Source organism: Macrobrachium rosenbergii, chromosome 8 (genome assembly GCF_040412425.1).
Source record: "Macrobrachium rosenbergii isolate ZJJX-2024 chromosome 8, ASM4041242v1, whole genome shotgun sequence".
Taxonomy (NCBI): domain Eukaryota; kingdom Metazoa; phylum Arthropoda; class Malacostraca; order Decapoda; family Palaemonidae; genus Macrobrachium; species Macrobrachium rosenbergii.
The window spans coordinates 61700648-61708128 of record NC_089748.1 but is presented as its reverse complement, the minus strand read 5'-3'; positions in this window follow the sequence as shown (position 1 = coordinate 61708128).

Here is a 7481-nt window from a genome sequence, read left to right as displayed (position 1 = left end):
TTGCGCAGAAGAAACTTCTTCGCATTTTTACTTGTTTGTTATTATAAATGATAGTTTCTTTAGGGATGCTTGGCAAGTTCCTAAATAATAATAAGAAAGACGTTTTCAAGGTTCCTTATTCGAAGATATTCTCGCTGACCTCTTTCCACTTTCTCTGGCGAATACTTTCATGAATCTTATTTGTGGACCACATCATGTGTGCGAGGGTTTACGATATGACTGGCTATGGCCATGAAGAGGGAAATGAAAGACCGATTTAACCTGCTCCCAGTGGCCATAGCTCTGGTTTTATGTTTCATATCCGATGTGTGTGGATCGTATTACAGCCTTTATCTATTTTATTGCCAATTCTAAGTAACTGGTAGAATTTTTATTAATATCAGTTCAACTGATATTAATAAAAATAGTTCATACCATTGCAGCTATTTTCAGTTAACTTCGCACTCGTCATATCGTGTTTACAGTAAATAGATTTATTTATCTAGTTTCGTTTTTATTTCTCTTTCTTATTGAAGGAATGGGAATGGAATTATTTAATTTATTCCCAAATGATTTTTTGACCAATTATCATCAAGCCTTATGGGTAGAACATAATATCCTCTATAAAACTACGGATGAACGCTAAAAGCGAAGAAACATTATTCAAGAATTTTCTCAGTGGTCCCACCGGATGAGGGCGATGATGGAAAGAAGATATCAGATGAAGGGAAATCTTTATTTGCCTGCAGCTTTCCTTTATCTCTAAAAGGAAATTCTTGTCGAGCTGGGGAGTAGTTTAAAGGGATATCTAGGAACCATCAGACATTGCTAACGCAAGTGATAGTCGGGAGTCACATCATTTTTCGACGCCTGTGAGAGTTATTCGTTTCTAAAAAGGAAAATCAAATTTTGTCTTGTCCTTTAACTTCCTTCTATTGATGAGGATTTGTTGAATAAACACGAGGGAATTTCATTCAGAATATTTATATGATTCCCAATAAACGTCATTTTTCTGAGTACTCTGCGCTACTTTTTCCGTCGGAATTTTATTGACATTAAAAAATTAACATCAAAACAGTTTTCCTGTATTTTTAGTGATGTACAGAAGAAGATTTCTACTTACAAAATATTTGATAAACACTTCCTGACCTTATTTAGAAATTTATCTCTACGTCATAAAGTTAACAGATCATTCCCAAGATTTCTCTTGTTGCTAATAACATACCAAGTTTAACAAACGAAAGAACACGATTTTATAGAAGCAATTACATTTACAAAGTAGAATAACAACTACACGAAAAAAATATATTAGCGCGCAGGTAAATTATATTGAATCGAATTTAAAAAAATTGAATTCAGGAATACCACAAAAATATTACCAAACATATTTCAAAAATACTTTCTTCCAAGGTAAAACTAATTTCGGATACAATGACTAATAAGTTGATGGAGACGAGAAGGAGGCTTCCAAAACTATGCTTAAATCTAAACGAAATTAAACAAAGATAGCAATTATTCAAGCAGTGTGAAAATAAGTTTCCCATTAGCTTTCATTTTGGAGAAAGCACATTTCATTCTTTAATTGCCTCTCGCTTCATGTTGAATAAGTCAGTGGTTCAAGGCAAAGAAGGGCTTTTATTGAGAAATTGTTGCTAGTAGTAATTGCCTATGTGCAGTGTTTGAAAACTTGATTACAGACTGATTCTGTCATGGAAAAACTACTAGATATCTTTTTCGGACTGAATGACAAATAACAACCAGAACAACAGCAACAAAAAAAAAAACACTCCTGCATGCTTAAAATAAGTAATTCGATGCATTCAAATCGTTAGAGAGAAATTGCTGACAAGCAGTTTATATTTTGAAGGGCAAAGGAACATAGTACATACGAAGTTCATGAAATTAAATTAGAATAGCTGAAATCAATCGTACAAGCAACTACTTGGAAATTAGATGCAGTTAAATATCTATAATGAAATCAAAATACTTGTAAACAGTCTAAGGTATCAGGCAGAAACAGTGAAGTGTAAAATGCATTATTACAAAGCACGCTGAAACGATATGCATCCTAACCCATTTATTTCTTCAAGTGACGTCGAAACGATAGCACAAAACCAAACCACAATGACTACCAAAAACTATATTTTCAAGTCCCTTAAGAACCAATTGTTAACTAAATGACAACAGAATGTCTGTTAAATACAAAGAACAGTATTCTTTAAAATAAATGAAAAAAAGGTCTTTAAACTACAATGAAACAAAACTGTTCTAATAATGAGCAATCAGATGAATAACCGTTGACTCTTCAAATTACGAATAGCTCTTGGAATAATTATACTGGTGGTCTAGTTTGCACAGCGCAAAGATTACTTACTGACAGAATTTCCTAATAGGATTTATTCTTAACAAAATGTAACGAACTGACGTCATCTGAATAGAATATCTGAATCGACAATTAAAGTATGATAAAGTGAATCACTAATTTCAAAACTAGATTAACAGAATACCTCCAGCAGACGGCAGTGAACAGGTAATATTACTGCAAAGTTCTAAGGATCACGATATTACATATCCATCAAGTAATTGCGTTATGGGAATATTTTCTTCCTTTACTAAGGTGAACATCCGATATCTGATTTGGATAATATGTCCACTACTGACTTAATTCAAATCTAACAATACCGTCGTTCCTCAGTAGTCCATTTGTAAAAGTTTTTATGATAACGCAACACATACCATGGTCTGACTTGGCACATTGGAATTCAATATTTTGTCTAGGATGGCTAAACTATCACCACCAAAATCAGCGTAAGTTCGTCACGTGCTAAAGGAAGGGCACTGAATGTTGATCAGGTAAAACGTATAAGGTTTGTATGATGATACGAACATGGACACATACACACACAGAAACACATACATACATTATATATATATATATATATATATATATATATATATATATATATATATATATATATATATATATATATATATATATATATATATATATATACATATATATATACAACATTTAAAGGCGTTTTGTTGGAAATAACTGCTATATCACTAACAAAAATAATCACTGATATGCGACTAAACGCAATTCTAAAGAGTTATCATTGCTACCAATGAATTAAAATACGAAAAAATTAATATTTAGCTTAGCGTGTTTAACTCGACTTAACATACCTATAAGCTTATTAATTGTTAGAAACACCTTCCTAAAATCAGAAATGACTCTTAGCGAGATGTTTTAATTGTATTATTCTTATATATGAAAAAGTGAAAAAATTCTAAGTAAAAATAACGTCATTCGTAATTAAATTTATTAAATGTACAGACATATAGTATGATACTTAGGCACATACGTGACGATACTTAATCTTACCTTAACATCTGGGATTGTTGGGTAATATCCTTTCAGCGTTCCTTTAGATTGACCGCACCATGTATTATTTCAGGAATCACTGTTATTTCACCGTATTAATAACTGAAGCTCATTGTTAGGAATAGGAAGAGGAAAGAGAGAAAACAAGAGAAACACAAACCCAAGTTCACTCGACACTGTTTCGACGGTTTTCCGTTTGGATTTCGGGCGCACCTTCCGCGAAATGTTACAATTTTGATGGCTCTAAATTTCGCTTAGCGTTATGATTACTTCAATTTTTTTTTTTTAGCTTCAGATAACTGTTTTAGTGTACGTATTCCTCTCCTCAGTTTCTTTTATTATTATTGTTATCATTTTTTTTTTAGAAAATTATGGAATCTCAACAAAACTTCCATATAAAATATTTGCTAAACTGGTGGCAATTGACTGCAAACGCATATAAACACACCAGAAGAGATAAGATGATTTAATTAGACCGATCAGTTCTAAAGACAGCGTATCAGTAGTATTAACAACCTGCTTGGTTATCGTGTACAGGAGATTGTTAAATCTGAAGTCCGTACAAATGAAATAGCAAATCACCATAACCAGAAAATGATAATCTCTCTGAAGAACAATAATCGTCAATGCCAATGAGGTATGTTCTAATATGATCTTGGATAAATAGCTTCGCCCTGTTCTGATACGTACAGTTGTTAGAGTTGTTAACTGACATAAATGCCAGAATTTGATAAAGGAGACACCGAAGAACAACACGATAGTAATTTGAAGGTGAAGAGACGAGGTTATGAGTACTTGAAAATACGCTGAGGAAGAACGATATGGATATAATTTTGGAATGCGTTTAAAGAACAGGAGCAAAACTCACTGATAAAGAATACATATTCTACTCAAAACTGCTGGGTATGAAAGTTGATTTGATTCTACCCACAGATAAATTTATCGTATAACATAAAACACAACATTGATATCTATTACACGGACTGATTGGTAACAATTGGCAGACTTATATTTGGTATCCTCTCTAACAGATAAAACATAAGACTCGTTGTTCCACGTCCCCTGTTTCCTCAGTATCACAGCAGGTAGGCTACTTTCAATGATGACTCGCTTAAAAAAACGCATGTCTTCTTTACCTTTTGTATGGGATTGAGATCTGATTGAGTCAACGCTTCGTCAAAATTATTCATGAGTCTCTTGACCAATTCCATAGCTAGCTAAAGTTTGGGGATTTTTAGCAAGTGACGGAAAAGTTTTGTATTCGAACTCAGAGCTAATTTGGGGTTTAATAAACTTTTGGAATAATAAAACCCATGGAAAGATTGTCAAGTAGGTGTCTGAATAATTATTAAACGTGACTGGAGAACCTTTTTGTGTTCACACTTTGGTGAATATGGGAAAACTAGGGTACAGGTTTTAAATGAGGGGGCTCCAAAGCACTGGAGTTATTGGCAAGAAAAATGAGAATTCCAGAAAAAACAAATAAAAAAACAAGATTGCAGTAACAATAACGACAACAATAACACCAGTAAAAGAAACAGCATTAGCCAAAACAAAAATATGCTCTAAGAGTCTGCTACAGATATAGTTCAGTGCTGTTAACTTTAGTGAATATTTTCAGAAGAGATTAATATTCGACGGGATAAGTCCCTTGATGCGTCAGAAAGGTAGGCTGAAAAAGGGAGGAGGAGGAGGAAAAGGAGAGGGTGGGGGAGTGAAGTGGGAGGCAGAACTGAAGTGGCAGTGAGACGTTCTTTGAAAAAATTTAGTGTTTTCAAGGAGAAGTCTGGCACGACATTCATGCATATTCGAGATCTTGCACAACAACCAAATGAAAACTTCTCAAGCACAAAGGAGCTCCGATGAAGCGTATATCCTCCTGTGAATGTCAGTGAGAATCAATGAAGATCTGGATCCCCTGAATGGCTCTATGATGGATGAAAAACCTGCTCTAATTTTTGCTTTTGGCCATTAAGAGAGCAATGTTCCCCTTTATGAAAATGGCAGTGTTTTCTTACACAGAATGCATAATATCCAGATAGCTGGTTGTTGTTTTAATTTCTTTGTTAAATATCATTTGCTAAAGTAAGATATTGTCAAGGTGACTGCTTTGTGAGGTGATAGATGAGTACTGGGTAAAGTACTGCACTTATTCAGCAAAAAAATTTCTTTACAGTCTTTTATTTTATAATATATATCTATATATATATTTATATATATATTGTTATACAACTGAGCTATATATATATATATATATATATATATATATCCCTATCATTAAAAATATATATATATATTATATATATATTTATTATATATATATATATATTATATATATATATTTGTCTGTATGTAACACACACACACACAAACACACAAGTTTTTATTAATTGAGTCTAGGTTACCTAAACTCAATTAATAAAGGATTTTATTGTTACATTGCCCATTTTCGTAAACTAAACAAAGACAGAGGGTGAAACTAAGTTACTATACTGATTTTTTGCCATACATGTTTAATCGCTTTGCGAATAGGTATAATGATTTCATTTAATAATCGATAGGATAACATGGAATGATGATATCGCAAATCTTAGAGCATGTGGGAGATCAAGGGAACTGAGTGAGGACATGGCAAAGGAACCTGGTTTACGTTTTAAGCTATATGACACGAAGGGGATGAATCAAGTAAAAGGTATCCAGTGAGAGCTTATCTAAAGGAAATTTTATTTTATCGTCATTCTCTTGAGCTTCTGGAGTCCCTTCAGCTTACGTACATCTCGCTCATGCTGATTCTTTATTTTTTTTTTATTTCTCAGTCTTAAACACTAATCGCCTTGGATAAAAATTTTTCTTTACTTAGGTTATTATATTCCAAATGAAAAGTCGTGGTTCCTTATTTGATAGCATTCTCACGTAAATTAGAATTTTTTTCCATTTAAACTCAAAGTCGATGCAATATCTCAATTCTAAATATTACTTTATTCTTTCATATAGGATTGCTCTAGTAACTTCAGTCACATTACCAATTTCCGAGCAATCGGAAATTCTTGGAATCAAACGTTCGTTGGCGGTTCATTCTGCTGCTGTATATAAGAAATCTTTTCCTCCTCGGTTTTCCATAAGGCTTTTATTTTTCCTATCGGATCTTCTCTCCCAGTTATTTCAACATCTTTGTTCTACAACTGGAGCTATGTAAGGTAATTGGGTTGCTCGTGGCGTGGTCCCTTCATTAAAAATAAAGGGGGGGTTTTCTGCCTTTTCTTTGAAATTTAGGTTTAATTGCTCTCCTTTACTTCGTAAAATCAGACAAGAAACTTTACGTTTATATTCAAGATATAATCAGACGAAATTGCCTTTATTGTTACATTGCTTCGTTTTTCTTCATCCACAGAAAGTCTTTTAATGATTGTTAAGTGTCGGCATATGATCGTTTTGATATTTGTTTAATCCCACCAGATTAATTCTCTTGCATTGTGTTAACGATAGTTAATCGTCTTATTTATCTTTTTTCTTTGGGGAAACCAACGTAACATTACATGCCAGTCAAACTACTGAATATCGTATCTTTTGGAGGTTGAACAAAATATGACAGACATGGCTACTGTATCCTCCCCCTACTATGCTGACATAATCACAACCTTACGGAAGGTAATAACGATGGAAAACTACCGAAATGTGAACCCTAAGATTATGTGTGTTTATATCGAGAGGTGAGAAGTTCAACCCAAAAATTGAAGAGAAACACCCTTTATTTGAATGGAAAACTACTGTGGAAAACGTTAACAGTAAATTGATTGTCAGTTATAATAGAGAAATTTTTTACAAATATGTTCATGAAATTCTGACCACAGAATTTCATGAACATATACAAAGATAGATTGTATATGATGAAAATATCAAGTAGTAAACTATGTGAAAACCGCAAAGAGCCAGAAAATGTGATGCTTTTAATTTATTTCTGTAAGTGCAACAAGAAACTACTTAAATGGTTTTGTGATTTATTAAAAGAATTGTGTCACATCAAGACAAAAAGTTTATTGAAAATTTTAAAATTGGATTTTGAAGCACATTCAAAAAGGACAGGACCACTGCTATAAATTTTATTTGCGACTAT